General features: G+C 37.2%; 3 pseudogenes; all 3 read left to right on the forward strand.

The window, feature by feature from the left end:
- Window positions 1-1635: 1635 nt before the first annotated feature.
- Window positions 1636-3893, forward strand: LOC143549767 (protein ARABIDILLO 2 pseudogene; annotated as a pseudogene).
- On the forward strand, window positions 3289-11684 carry LOC143549777 (protein ARABIDILLO 1-like; annotated as a pseudogene).
- A 1624-nt stretch (window positions 11685-13308) lies between these two features.
- Window positions 13309-15214, forward strand: LOC143549769 (protein ARABIDILLO 1 pseudogene; annotated as a pseudogene).
- The last annotated feature ends 958 nt before the right edge of the window (window positions 15215-16172 follow it).

A 16172-nucleotide genomic window follows, 5' to 3' on the forward strand; every position in this document is an offset into this window, starting at 1 on the left:
TGGGACCTACAACACACCTCGGATTCAGGAAATATAATGCACTAAACATTTATAACTCATATTAAATGGAAGTTTAAATTGATAAATAGTTACTATACACAACAGTTTGATTGTGATAATTCACTGACGAATTGACACAACTGAACTTAGTCTACCTAATTACCAGTTTATTTGTATAAAACTCCTCAAGAATTCACGATAAAGGTAAACGATTCAATGACTATAAGAACTTAATCTTAAATGTCAATGAACACAAACCAATTGATTGATAATGAAATAGAATCCCAGAAAAACAATTGTTTTTTAATAAGTTCAGCAAACGCAAAGATTCAATCAAACAAATGCTTAGTCAAAACTTAATCCACACATATGGATAGATCGAAGTCATCAAATTATTAGTTCATATGAAACCCTACACCTGAAGTGGTCACGAAGGGATTAGCCTTGCCTCTGCATCTTGAGTAGGTCGATTATCGATCGGAAGGATGAATTCATGGATGATTTTGTGATTTAATTAGGGTGTTAGTTTGGTGAGTCCTTGCTCCAAGATCGTCCAAAGTTGTTAGGGTATGAAGATATCTCGACTTAGGGTTAAAACCGAGCTTAAATGTGGAAGCAAATAATCAAAATCGACTTTTCGCGTCCCATGTTACGCATGCTACATAGCCCCTCCGTAGCTTACGTGGGCCCAAATCCTACGGTGTCAACCTTCTGCTTACGGTGCCTGCTATGACATTTTTGCCCAACCTCCATCGTAATCTACGATGAAGACACCATAAGTTACGGTGGAGGTAAAACCCAAATCTTCAATTTTCATTTTTTATGCTCGTAAAAAGTACGTAGGTTCAACTTCACAGAGATCAGATGTAGTTACTTGTCACTATAAATAACTAATGATAGAAACAAAAGTTCTAAAATACTCATAACAAGGTTCAACTCAACGAAGATCTGATGTAAAGAGGGGAGACAAAGACGGAGGAGAGAGAAGCCGGAAAAGCGTGCTGGTTTCCAAGTCCAACTCCATGACCAAAACTTCTATCAACGATTTCTGTGAGTATTAAACGATAGAGAAAAGAAGATCGGTCGATGACCTAAGATGGGTCTATGAGTTTTTTGTTTTTCGTTCGAAAAAGCCAACATACAAATTCGTTTGAAATGCTCTATTTCAATAAACGAAACCAAGTATGTATATAAATCTATACCAAAAAAAAAGAAAGAAAAAAAAGAAAAGATTTATTACAAACTAATAGTTCATAAATAAAACAAATTAATTAACAATCATTTTCATTGAAAAACAACAAACGAATGTTTTATGAAAAGCCCATGTGGGTCCTTTTAGGGCTTTGCTACTCACTCTCATTATTGGCACTATAAATACATAATACCTAGATTATCGCCTACACTACCTGACACTTGTGTCCTCTTTCATTTTCTCTCTCTACACCTCTTCGCACCGCTTATTCTCTCTCTAAACCACACAATTTTCAGCTTCTTGATATCATTTCGATCTTCTAAAGCCTTCTGGTTTCTTGATCGGTGTTGTAAGCTATAGGTTTTGATCATCTAAACCCTCATCAGACTTGATGTGTAGTAGCTAAATATATACATATAGGATCTGATATCTGGTTAATGTATGAGCTTATGTTCTTGTGTATCTGGGTTATTTTAGTTTGATTACATGGCATTCTTATATGCATAATTTGGTGCCATTGTATGCTGTAAATTGTTGATTGATTGAAGGGTTTTTGTTGTTATAATCTTTAGTGTATATTTCTTTATAGAATCTTTGTTGTAAGATGAATCGTAGGGTTAGAAAAAGAACCCAAAAGTCGAATTTGTCAGATCAACCCGAAATGGAGAGTGTAGATTGTCATATAGTGAATGATGATATAGGTGTTGATTGGCTTAGATTGCCTGATGATTTAGTTGTTAAGATTTTTACTCATTTAAGTTATCGTGATCGAGCAAATTTGTCATCGACTTGCAAAATCTGGAGATCAGCTGGATCTTTACAATGTTTATGGCAATCGATAGATCTTCGTCCTCACAGATGTGAGTCGGGTTTAATGAATGTGTTGTCTTCAAGGTGCTCGGATCTAAGTAAAGTTAGGTTTAGTGGATCTGACAGTATCGATTCACTAGTTAATCTCAGAGCTGAAGGTTTGAGAGAATTAAGAGGTAGTTACTGTTGGGAAATAACTGATGCAAATCTTGCACACATCGTGGCCCATCATTCGCTTCTTGAAAGCATCGAACTTGGGCCTGAATTCTGTGAAGGGATTACTAGCGAGGCAATAGTCGCTATAGCCTTAGGCTGCCCCAGGCTGAAGAAACTTAGGCTCTCGGGCGTACAAAATGTGAATTCCGCAGCCATTAGTTCTTTAGCCAATAATTGCCCGCATCTTCAAGACGTTGCGTTTGTCAATTGTCTAATAATCGACGGAGCGGCGCTAGGAAAATTGGTGTCACTTCATTTTCTTTCGGTTGCTGGTACCGCAAATATAAACTGGAATTTGGTTGGTGATTCTTGGGGCAACCTACGTAATTTAGAAGGGTTAGATGTTTCCAGAACCGACGCGGTTGCAGCTGTTGTTAGGAGGTTGTTTAAGTCATTAAACAGTTTGAAACTTTTTTGTACATTTAATAGCCCTTTATTAGATGTTGACGCCGATCTTCATGACATGGCTAATCGGCTTGGTATAATGATGCTCGGTTTCTTTAATGATACTTTTAAAGAACTGTCTCGTATGTTTCCCGGCACTTTCTCTGAATGGAGAAACTGGTCAGGGAAGAAAGACGGGAATTTGGATGAGTTTATGAGTTGGGTTGAATGGATTCTCTCGCATTCACTTATACATATAGCCGGTTGGCTTAACGCAGCCGGGTTCGAGAAGTTTTGGGTCGATCAAGGGGTGGGTCTCTTGCTTAATTTCTTACAAAGTTCTCAAGAAGATGTCCAAGAATTTGCAGCCATAGGGCTTGCGGCTTTCATGATGGTGGTTGATGATGTACCGATGGTTAATGCGATACTTGTTGACGCCGTCATGATAGGTGGCGGTGTTGAGCTTCTGTTAGGTCTTGCAACATCTGTTAAAGAAGGGATCCAAAGAGAAGCCACAAAGGTTGAATCTTTTATGCTTTCTTGATTTATTTATCACAAAAGAGTACTTAAAATAATTGTTTATTGTAGGCAATTGCAAATCTTTCTGTAGATCCGTCGTTTGCAATAACTGTGGCGGGGCGTGGTGGGATCACCATTCTTGCAAGCTTAACGAAGTTGCTGAACCGATGGGTGGCTACAGAGGCCGTTGGAGGGCTTTGGAACCTTTCTGTCTTTGATAAGTATAAGGTTTTTGGTTTTATTATTTGTTTGTCAAATTTCAACATTTTGGCTCTCGGTTAAAATTGTTACTAATATAGTTAATCTTGATTAAGCGAGCTATTGGTGAAGCTGGTGCTATCAAATCTTTAGTTGACTTAACCGTTAAGTGGCAGTCTGATGGACTTCTGGTATGCCTCTTGATTTGTGTCACGTCTTACAAATTCGGAAATTGTATAATACAAGATATTTTGCTTTTTAGGAACGGGTGGCGGGTTTACTTGGCAATTTGGCGTTTGATGACAAGTGTAGCCTGGAAATGGCAGCAGTTGGCGGCATTAATGTTTTAATAACACTTGCTTGCGCCTGCGAGTGCGAGGACGTGCAAAAAGAGGTAATAATATGATATTAATTAACGTGTAAAGTGAAATATCTAATTATCAAGAAATGTGATATCTTATTATGGTATAGGCGGTCCGAGCATTGGGTAATTTAGCACTTGATGTTAGAAACCGAGATTATGTTGCATTAGCTGGCGGTTTGGAACCCTTGGTATGATATATTATCTATTGTCATTGACATATATGCAAATTCCTATACTTCATTTGTTATAAATTTAGCAGTAGTAGTTGTATTATTGTTATTATTATCAGTATTGTTATTACCATTAGTATAATGTATTGTTTCGTACAGGTTGCCCTTGCAGAAGCGTGCATTACCGCCTCTCCAAGTCTCCAGGCGAGAGTGGCTGTTACTCTATGGTCCTTGTCAGTTTCAGAATTCAATAGGTACATGAAAATATTAACCATTTACATTAATCTAACTATATATACCCTAACTCACTAAGTAACCTTTTGTATCCAAAGATGATTAAAAAACATGTAACTTTCTATATGATGTTTAGATTTTGTATACGATCTTATAGTTATAGAAAATTGATTAAATCATAATTTGTTCCATTTCTACTAGAATTACAATTGGACGAGAGGGAGGCGTCGTCGCTCTTATAAGGCTGGCAACAACAGACATGCAAGTAAAGGCTTATTTATTTATTTTTAGAAATCCATTTCTTGTTTGTTAATTAAGTTTGATATAAAGAATATATTGTCATTTTAGCTATACATAAAATTATTAAAATGTTGCTATAAAATATTAGGATGTCCAATCAATGGCTGCTGGAGCCCTTTGGTGTCTAGCATCCAGCCAAGAAAACGCTCTGCGAATAGTCGAAAATGGGGGGATTTCGGTCTTGGTTGGTATTTGTTCAACAGGGTCCCAGTTGGGTCGTTTCATGGCGGCTTTAGCTTTGGCATATGTGTTTGATGGCAGGTTAAATTTTGAAGTTTTATATTTCTTGTCAGCTTTTTTTTTTTTTTTTTTGTCAAATTACTATATTGCTTAATATTAAAGTTTTTTTTTCTTTTATCTTGTATAGAGTGGAAGAATATGCTCCGGTAGACTTAAAAAGCGCAAGAAAAACAAACTTGAAGTGCATTGAATATTTTGTGTCGATTTTTGTTGACCCACAGATGTTTACTGGCGTTTCTTTATCATCGGTTTCTGCTTCGTTGGCACAAGCAACAGAAGCTGTCTGTATTCTTGAAACAGGACAATTACTATGCAGCCAAACTGATATTAGACGGTTTATATCGATGCTGCGTAATAAGTCTCCGGCGCTGAAATCCTTTGCCGCATTTGCTCTTCTACAGGTCAATCTCATCATTCCTCTTATTATAATAAAACTAGACTGTAACAGATTCTGATTATAACTAAAATTTTACAGTTTACTGTTCCTGGTGGGCAAAATGCACGCCACCATGTGAACCTGTTGCAAGAGGCGGGTGCATCACATGTTCTAAGGGTAACTTCCGCGGAAGCTGCTGGTCCGGTAGTGGCGAAGATATGTGCAAAATTTGTGCTCAGGAACCTGGAGCACCAAGAGATATCTTCAGCCTAGCAATGCAGCAGGTCAAGCTTGATAGCAATAACTCAACCTGAATGACAACAGTTATATATATTCGTTTTGTTTTTTGATGTATTTGTTTGTATCAGAAACTCTTTATCTTCTTCTAAACTGGTTAGTTTTCAAGATATGTTTCCAAAGTCAATTTGCATCTTTGGGTTTGAGTCTCACATTATTTTGGCTTTTCTCTAGATTACATTTTGAGCTTTGAAATCGTGTGGTACACATGACTAAGCGCATTCAAAACAAAACTTTGTTACTTTCTCAGGATTCGATGAAAACGAATCCAAATCACATTGAAAAGATAAACTAAATCGATCATAGGCAATTTAAAACACGCAAATGAAGAGGTGAAGAACATTGCGATGTCGATTGTGACAGATGATAATATCTAGACATACTTAGGATGATTTCTTCATAATAACACACTTCTTATTAAAACTAACAAATTACAAGGAATTTTCAGCAAGGAGCTGAATAATTGTAGGTCCCAAACGACCGGATCGAACACACGGACATATTTTGTGCTTGATAAACGTTCGAGATGGGTGTGGTAAATTAAACGGCCGAACATAAATAATATCAATATAAAATAAAGGAACGATCTGGTTGCCGGTTAAAGATTGATATATTAATAAACGAACCGACCCCACCCAAGATGAGCTCCCCTTGGGTGATTGATTTACAGCATAGAAACACACATACATATGACTAGGGGTGTGCACGGTTCGGTTCGGTTCGGTTCGGTTATTAACAATAACCCAACCTAACCAATCGGTTATCGATTCGGTTCGGTTAATTTCGGTTAATAAACAGTTTCAAACTTGGGCTGAAATTTTGCTTAAAAATACATGATATGAATGTTTAAATACATGAAATGAATGCATAACCACAAGAAATGAAGGTATAAATATATGAAATGGAGATATAAATACATGAATGATAGTATTAAACTATTAATACATATAATACATGAAATAGAGGGGGAAAATGCTTCAAAATATAAAAAAATGAAGAGTTCGGTTTAGTTCGGTTAATTTCGCTTAATTCGGTTTTCGGTTATATCGGTTCGGTTTCGTCGGTTTTCGGTTCGGTATCAGTTAACGATTCAGTTATTGCTCACCCCTACATATGACATATACTGTCCCTATTTATAGTAAAAGCTATTCCTTCGAGAAGTTTTATCTCATTGAAGCCTACATGACATTGGGTCCAAACATACATAGACGAGACTGTAATCTACTAAAATACAACGTAAACGTAACATACAAATACAAAAGACAAATATACAAAACGAGACCCTGCATGAAGTAGTTTAGGTTCCTAAAAAGTTAATATGTGAAAGGTAGAGATGGATAGAATCTCAACTCTTGTTGCCCTTTCAAGAAATATTGAGGTGGTTTCGGTGACTTTGTAGGCCTTGCAGTGATTACAAGGAGACTAGCGACCATATTCTTGCAGGTTGCCGCTTTACTACCTTAGTTTGGCAATGCAATCGATGCCATTTACCTCCACTCTATGCATTACTCAGTTCCTGATTTGCTAAAAATTCATGAATATAGTAACTTGGGTCACACAAAATAATTACGGTTGGGTCATTGAAAACAACGAAGGATGTCATTTTTAAAAAAAGTCGGTTTGCTTGTCCAAGACACTATAGAGCCAGCTATGAGGCAGGGCCGGGTGGTCAACGGACCCCGGCCCAACACCCGAATAGGCCCAAATTTTATTTTTTCTAAAATTATATATATTTGTTTTGAAAAAAAATATGTATTCTTATTATTTAAACCCAATTACTCAACTACTTTAAGGCCCAAATATTTTCGTCTTCGACCTAAATTTTTTTTACGATTCTTGGAGAGGGCCTGTAGTGAACAACAACCGTTGAGATTTCCTTAAAAAGCATTGTGTGAGAAGGTTGGTATAATTTCAATTAATAATTTGGTTGTTTAGTTTAGTTTAAAAAAAATATAAATAATAAATCTATATTAAGAAAACATATATATTAGAACATATCATTTTCATTGAAAAAGAACAAAGTAGAACTCAAATCTACAAGACAACAAGTGGTCCTTTTAGGTTTTTTTCGTTTTCTTCTCATTCTCATCTGACACAATAAATTAAATACCTAGATTTTCTCCTACCCTACCTCACACTTTCATTTTCATTCTCTCTCTCTACACCGTTTCCACCTCTTTCATTCGCACCACCCATTCTCTCTCTAAACAACACCATTTTCAGCTTCTTGAACTCGATTTGATCATCTAAAGGCTTCTGGTTTCCAGATCGGTGTTGCAAATTATAGGTTTTGATCGAAAACCCTTATTAGGTTTGCTGTATTCATTCTCTCTCTCTTTAAACCACTCCATTTTCAGCTTCTTGAACTCAATTCGATAATCTAAAAGCTTCTGGTTTCTAGATCGGTGTTGCAATTTATAGGTTTTGATCGAAAACCCTCATCAGGTTTGCGGGAATTGCCAGCTTTCGTTTGATGTTGTTGTATTCATTCTCTCTCTCTCTCTCTACACCGCTCTTTTTGTATCTAAACAACACCATTTTCAGCTTCTTAAACTCAATTAGATCATCTAAAGGCTTCTGGGAATCATTAGATCTGAAATCCTCATCAGGTTTGATGTGTTGTAAGATCTGAAATCTGCTCAATGTATGCGCCTGTGTTGTTGTTTACCTGCGTTAGTTCAGTTCGAGTATAGGGCGTTCTTTTATGCTTGCAGAAATTGTGATTAAAGCTCGATTAATGTTGTGAAATGTTGATGAGATTTTGAGGTTCGATTTTGGATGTTTTTTTGTGAATTTGTTGAAGGGTTTTTGTTATAAGTATTTAGTGTATACTTTTGTGTAGAATCTTTGTCATAAGATGGATTATAGAGTTAGGAAATGAACCCAAAAGTTGGATTTATCAGATCATCCCGAAACAGAGAGTGAAGATGCTGGAGGTGTTGATTGGTTTAGATTGCCTGATGATGTATTAATTAAGGTTTTACTTTTTTAAGTTATCGTGATCGAGCAAAATTGTCGTCAAGTTGCAAAACCTGGAGATCACTTGGATCTTCGTCGGGTTTATGGCAATCATTAGATCTCCGTACTCACAAAATCCAGCGGGGCCTAATGAATTTGCTGTCTTCAAGGTGCTCAAGTCTAAAGAAACTTAGGATTAATGGATGCGATACTATGGATTCACTAAGTAATCTTAGAGCCAAAGCTTTGAGAGATTTAAGAGTTGGTTATTGTCGGATGATGACCGATTCAAATCTTGCACACATTGTGGCCCATCACACCCTTCTAGAAAGCATCGAACTTGGGCCTACTCCATGTGATAACATAACAAGCGAGGGTATCGTCGCTATAGCCTTAGGCTGCCCAAAGCTAAAGAAACTTAGGCTTTTGGGGGTAAGCCATATAAATACTGCGGCCATAACTGCTTTGGCTACTCATTGCCCGATTATTCAAGAAATTGGGTTTATCAATTGTCCAAGTATCGATGGAGTGGCGGCGTTAGGAAATGTCGTGTCGCTTCATTTTCTTTCGGTTGCGGGGGCCACACGCTTAGACTGGGATTTGGCTAGTAAATCTTGGTGCAAGCTTCCTCATTTAGAAGGCTTAGATGTTTCTAGAACCGATGTGGCTCCAGGGGCTGTTATGAGGTTGATTATGTCGTTACAAAGGTTGAAACTTTTGTGTGCATATGAATGTCCTTCATTAGAGCTTGTTGCTGATCTTCATACCAAGGCTAAATGTCTCGGTATAACGATGCTAGGCTACTTTAACGACACTTTGAAAGAACTATCTCGTATATTTCCCGGCACTTTGTCTGAATGGAGAAACCAGTCGGGGAAGAAAGACGGGATTTTAGATGAGTTTTTGACTTGGATTGAATGGATTCTCTCATATGTGTTTTTGGGTATAGCCGGGATTAGGCCACCAGGGTTCGAGGCTTTTTGGGTCAATCAAGGGATAGATCTCCTGCTCAATTTGTTGCAGAGTTCTCAAGAAGATGTTCAAGAATATGCAGCCAGAGGGCTTGGAGGTTTCACGGTGATGGTTAATAATGTAAGGATAGTTGACGCGGTAATTGTTGAAGCCATCATGAAAGGTGGCGGTGCTGAGCTTCTTGTAGGTCTCGCAACATCTTTGACCGAACAGATCCAATACGAAGCAACAAAGGTTGAATCTTTTGTGTTTTCTTGGTTTAATATATATCACAAACTAAGGGTATTTCTTATGGCAACTTAATAATATAATTGTTTATTGTAATCGTTTTATAGTAAATTATATAATATTGTTTTATTATTATTAAAAAATTGTTTATTACAGACAATGTCAAATCTTTTGGTGGATCCGGCTTTCGCAATGTCGGTTGTGGGGCGTGGTGGAATCAGCATTCTTGCAAGATTAACAAAATCTATGCACCTGTGGGTGGCTAAAGAGGCTGCTGGAGGGCTGCGGAATCTTTCTGTCTATGATGAGTATAAGGTTTTTGGTTTTATTATTTGTTTGTCAAATTTAAAAACTTTGACTCGGTTAAAATCTTTACTAATACGAGTAATCTTGATTAAGGGAGCTATTTCTGAGTCTGGTGCCCTTAAAAGTTTAGTTGGCTTAATCTTGAACTGGCGTGATTCCTACAGTAGTGGAACTCTGGTACGTGTCCTGAATTTGTGTCGTGTGTTACAAATGAGGAAATTGTATATTACAAAATATTTTGCTTTTTAGGAACTGGTGACGGGCGCACTTGCCACTTTGGCAACCGATCAAAAGTGTGGCATAGAAATTGCTGCAGTCGGTGGTATAAATGCATTAGATACGATCGCTCGCTATTGCAAGCACTGGAACACGCGTAAAGAGGTAATATCAGAATATATAATATTAAGTCTGCTGCTAAAAGAACAAGTTAATTAATGTCTAAAGTGAATTAAGTAACAAAACATGATATCTTATTTTGGTATAGGCAAATCGAGAACACGTTGCGTTAGCTGGCGGTGTTGAATCCTTGGTATGATATTTTATCCATTGATCACTTTGACTCCTGGTACCTTTTGTTTATTGAACATTTTGGTTGTATTAAAGACACATGCAAAATCCTACACTTCATTCGTTTAAATTTGACAGAAATCGGTTGTATCACTATTAGTATGATTTATTGTTTCATTACAGGTTGCTCTTGCGAAAACGTGTATACATAATGATCCAATTCTTCAAGTGAGAGTGGTTGGTGCTCTATGTGACCTGTCGGCCGCTTCAGAAGCCAATAGGTATATGCAAGTATTAACCCTTCACATTTATATATAAAACTTACAATGTCAACTTCTGATGTAACTAAAAAATGATTTAAAAACTATATACAATGTTTAGATTTGTATATGATCTCACAATTGCAGAAAAATCTATTAAATTATAATTTGTTTCGTTTCTACTAGTATTGCAATTGGACGACAGGGAGGGCATCACCGCGCTCGTTAGGATGGCAATGATATCTCAAAGAGAAGTGAGTCGCGGTTTCTCTTTTTAGATTCTGTAAAGGCTTATGTTTTTGTTACTTTTACTCTTTAAGAAACTCACTTCTTGTTTAAGTTTGAAATGAAAAATAATTTGTCATTTTATAAATATAAACATTTAAATATTGCTATAAAATATTAGGACGTCCAATCGATGGCTGCTGGGGCTCTTTGGAGTCTAGCATTCAACCCAGGAAACGCTATGCGAATAGTGAACGAATATCTGGGCACTGGGTTCTTGCTTCATATTTGTTTCTCAGGGTGCAAAAGGGCTCGTTTCACGGCGGCTTTAGCTTTTGCATACATGTTTGATGGCAGGTAAAAATTTGATGTTATATATTCTTGAGGATATTTTATTTTTTATTTTTTTGTCAAATTTCTATATTGTTTGTTTCGTCTTGTACACAGACTGGAAGAATATTCTCGGGTAGCAGAAGGCGGTTTAAGGACTACTGAATTTATAAAAACTAGAATGATACCAATCTTGGAGGACATTGAACTAGTTCTGAAGAACCATTTTGACCTACATGTATTTACCGGTGTCTCTTTATCAACGACTGCTGCTCAGTTGGCACAAGTAGCGGAATCCGCTCGCATTGTTGAAGTAGGTCAACGGCAATGCAAGCAAGCCCAAATTGAACGGTTTGTATCGATGTTGCGTCACAAGTCTCCGGTGCTGAAATCGTGGGCTGCGTTTGCTCTTTTTCAGGTCAAACTCAACATTCCTCTTATTGTAAGAAAACTAAATTTTAGCAGATTCTGATTATAAATAAAATTACAGTTTACTGTTCCGGGTGGGCGGTATGCACACAACCATGTGAACCTGTTGGAAGAGTTTGGTGCATCGCGTGTTCTTAGGTCACCGCTGCTGCAACTGCTGGTCCACTAGAAGCGAGGGTATTGGCAAAAATTGTGCTCAGGAACATGGAGCACCATCAAACGTCTTCAGCATAAATTTGTGCTCATGAATGTCAACAGTAGTGATACTCATTTGTTTTTAGATATATCCTTGTTTTGAGTGTTGTTTGTAATTGAAATTTTTTTCTAAACTGCTTAGTGTTCAAGATCATAGTTGCATGGGTTTTAGTCTTGTGAAGTTGTAATGTTTTGGGTTTGATTTAGACTACATGTTAAGCTTTGAATTTCTTGTGGTACGCATAAACAAACATAACTAGTTGATGGAGGCCGTATAGTGCAATAGTGACATTATTGATGTGGTTAAGTATGTAGAGAGAAGTATAAGAAGTTATTGAAAAATAATTTGTATATCCCTCACTTTTGTTTTGGCCTAGTGTAGAGCCCATTTTGTGTATTTAATCATGTATTATTTCAGAGACATAAACGTATTTGTAATAATTTACTTATTTGTATGTTTGGACTCGAGGTCATATGTTCAGAGCCCATTGGGCTGTATTAATGGAAACCTAGTATGGCATGTTCTCACCTATATAAGGTGAGACATGCACATATTAGAGACAACCTTTTGCAAAACAACTATCTTATCCATCCAACTATCTCTACTCACTCTACTCTCTTTCTACTTGGTCAAGTAAATATAATTGGTCAAGTAAATAATTAAAGCGGACATGAATTCCGGATCCGAGACAAGAGCTTCGACATACGTTTAACTAGAAAACTTCTAGAATGTTAGGATTTTGTGTTCAACTATAAATAGATCGAAAACTTGTTTTCTAGTTGAGTGTGTGTGTTTGTATGGTGTAAATCATCCACCCAAGGGGAGCTCACCTTGGGTAGGTCGGTTCTTGTTTAATGTTATTAACCTTTTAACCAACAACGAGATCGTTCACTTATATTCTATCTATATATTATCTTTTGTTCGGTCGTTTGATTTACCGCACCCGTCTCGACACTTTGTATCAAGAGCAAAACCGTTTGAGTTATCGTTTTGAAACCTACAGGGTGTAACCGATTGAAACCCACGGTTAGGAACCAGCCGGTTTGGACTTTCAAGCAAGAACCTTTTAGGCTTTTGTTTCTCATTTCAATAAACAAAACCAGATATGAATAAGATCCATTCCAAAAATATATACATTACAAATTTATAATCCATTAAAAAACAAATATACAAATCATTTTCAATATTAAAAAAGAACAAAGTTGGAAAACAAAACGAATGTTTTGTTATGATTGAAAGTACAAAAGCCCATGTTGGATCCTTTTATGTTTTTGCTTCTCATTCTCATCTGACAATATTAAATAACCTAGATTCTCTCCTACCCTACCTCACACTTTCATTTTCATTCTCTCTCTCTCTACACCGTTTCCACCTCTTTCATTCTCACCGCTCTTTCTCTCTCTAAACTACACCATTTTCAGCTTCTTGAACTCGATTCGATCTTCTAAAGGCTTTTTATTTCTTTATCGGTAATCGGTGCTGCAAATTTATAGGTTTTGATCGAAAACCCTCATCAGGTTTTACACCATTTTCAGCTTCTTGAACTCAATCCGATCTTTTAAAGTTTTTGATTCTTGATTGGTGCTGTAAGTTATAGGTTTTGATCAATAACCCTCATCAGGTTTCACACCATAATCAGCTTCTTGAACTCAGTCTGATCTTCTAAAGATTTTGATTCTCAATCGGTGTTGCAAATTATAAGTTTTGATTGAAAACCCTAATCAGGTTTGCGATGTGTCGTAAGATCTGATATCTGCTTGATGAACACGCTTACGGTGTTGTGTACCTGCGTTAGTTCAGTTCAATCATATGGCATTATTTTATGCATAATTTGGTGCCATTGTATGTTGTGAATTGTTGACGATTTTGAGGTTCAATTTTGGGTGTTTTTTGTAAACTGGTTCAAGGGTTTTGTTGTTGAAATCTTAGTGTATATTTCCGTGTAAAATCTTTGTTTTAAGATGAATCGTAGGGTCAGAAAAAGACCCCAAAAGTTGAATTTATCAGATCAACCCGAAACGGAGGGTGCAGAATGTTTAAAAGTGAATGAAGATGGACTTGTTAACTGGAATAGATTGCCAGATGATATTATAATTAAGGTTTTTGCTAGCTTGAGTTATCGAGATCGAGCCAATTTGTCATCAACATGCAAAAGCTGGAGATGTCTTGGATCATCACGAGGTCTATGGAAATCATTAGATCTCCGTTGGAGCAAAGTGCAGCCTCAAGGTGCTCGTTGCTCACATATCCAAGAACTCCGGTTTAAGGGGTCGGTTGATACCTATCTCCTAAGTAACCTTGAGGCAGAAAACTTGAGAGAATTAAGTGGTGAAAACTGTCAAGTAATAACCGATTTAACTCTTGCCATAGTCGTGGACCGTCACAAGCTTCTTGAAAGCATCCAACTCGGTCCTGACTTTTGTGAAAGGATTACAGGCGATGGAATAGCTATAATAGCTGATCGCTGCCATAAGCTAAAAAGGCTTAGGCTTTCTGGGGTCTCCAATGTCACTACCGAGGCCATAACTGCATTAGCTGATCAGTGTAAGGACCTTCAAGAAATTGTGTTTGTTGATTGTGAAAATATCGATGAAGTGGCGTTAGGAAAGGTTGCATCACTTCGTTTTCTGTCGGTTGCGGGGACTACAAACATAAACTGGGACTCGGCGTGTGAATCTTGGTGCAATCTTCGGTATTTAGAAGGTTTAGATGTTTCAAGAACTGATGTGGCTTCGGAGGCTGCTACGAAGTTAATTTCTTCATTAAAAAGTTTGAAACTTTTGTGTGCGTTTCTTTGCCCGTCATTGGAGGAAGCCACCGCTCTTCATACCAAGGCTGATCGTCTTGGTATAACGATGCTCGGTTTCTTTAACAACAAGTTTATAGAACTATCGAATTTGAGAAATAGGTCAAAGGAAGACGAGATTTTGGGTGAGTTTATGACTTGGGCTGAATGGATTCTTTCACATGCACTTTTACGGTTAGCTGAGGTTAACTCAGCCAGGCTCGATGAGTTGGTGGTACTTTTAATCAATCTATTGCAGAGTTCTCAAGAAGATGTTCAAGAATGGGCAGCTATCGGGCTTGCAAATGTTGATGTGGCGCGCGCTGGTGCTGTCATGTATGGTCGCGTAGTTGAGCTTCTTTTACGACTTGCAACGTCTTGGAAAGAAGGGATTCAATGCGCAGCAATAAAGGTTGAATATTTTGTGCTTTCTTCATTTAGTAATCACAAAAAAGAGTATTTATGGAATTATGGCAATCTAATCAAATAATTGTTTCTTGTAGGCACTCGCGAACCTTTCATTAAATCCAGATTTTGCAAACTCGGTGGCAGAAAATGGCGGCATCATGATTATTGCAAGCTTAGCCAGATCCATGAATAGTTGGGTGACTGAAGAGGCAGCTTTTGGGCTTCAGAATCTTGCTATCTGGGATAAGCATAAGGTTTCTCAAATTTTATTTTCTTTAATTTGTTCTCAATTTTCAAAGCTTTTGATTTCAATTTTATATTTACTAATACAAATAATCTTGATTAAGGGGGCTATTGCTGAATCTGGTGCCATAAAAACTTTAGTCGACTTAATCTTCAAATGGCCTAGAGGCGGTGATGTACTTATGGTACGCGTCTTGATTTTATGTCACCTGTTACAAATGAGGAAATTGTTTATCAAAAGTTTTTTTTTTTTTTTTTTTTTTGCTTTTTAGGAACTAGCCGCGGGTGCACTTGCTCTTATGGCAAGCGATGATAAGTGTGCCATTGAAGTTGCAGCAGTGGGTGGCATCAAGGCTTTAGTTATGCTTGCTCGTGTTAGCAAGGATGAACGTGTACAAGTACAGGTAATGATATGATATTTTACCTGATTTGGGCGATATTAATTAATATGTTATGTTATATCTTATTTTGTGGTTATTATGGTAAAGGCGGCTGCAGCATTGGCTAATTTAACGGCTTATGGCGATAGAAACACTTTAAATGCTGCAGTGGGACAAGAAGATGGAGCTATTGATGCACTCGTTCTACTTATTCGTTCTGAAAATGTAGCTGTCTGGTTGGTTTTAAATTATTGCACTTATCGAGTTTTGATTATTGAATATTAATTGTATAAACTTTTTAATCTGTTTCTCCACAGCCACAAAGCGCTTTCAGCATTGTCGAATTTATTAATTGATGACAGAAACCTAGAGCGGATTGTATTGGTTGAGGGTGTTGAAGCCTTGGTATGGTGTTTCATCTTTGTTTATTGCACATTACGGTTGTAATTTGCATTGAACATTATATGCAAAATCCTACATTCATTTAGTCTTTTCGATTAACATGCTTATTATAAACATCATTATTATTACAGGTTTCTCTTGCACGAAGGTGTGCAGCGTCCGCCAATCCATATCTTCAAAAGAGAGTGGCTAGAACTCTATGGACCTTATCGGCTTCAGAAGCTAACAGGTACATGCAAACTT

This window comes from Bidens hawaiensis, unplaced genomic scaffold, assembly GCF_021521415.1.
Source record: "Bidens hawaiensis isolate Kalapana, Puna unplaced genomic scaffold, B.hawaiensis_p1.1 tig00015775_1, whole genome shotgun sequence".
Lineage (NCBI taxonomy): Eukaryota > Viridiplantae > Streptophyta > Magnoliopsida > Asterales > Asteraceae > Bidens > Bidens hawaiensis.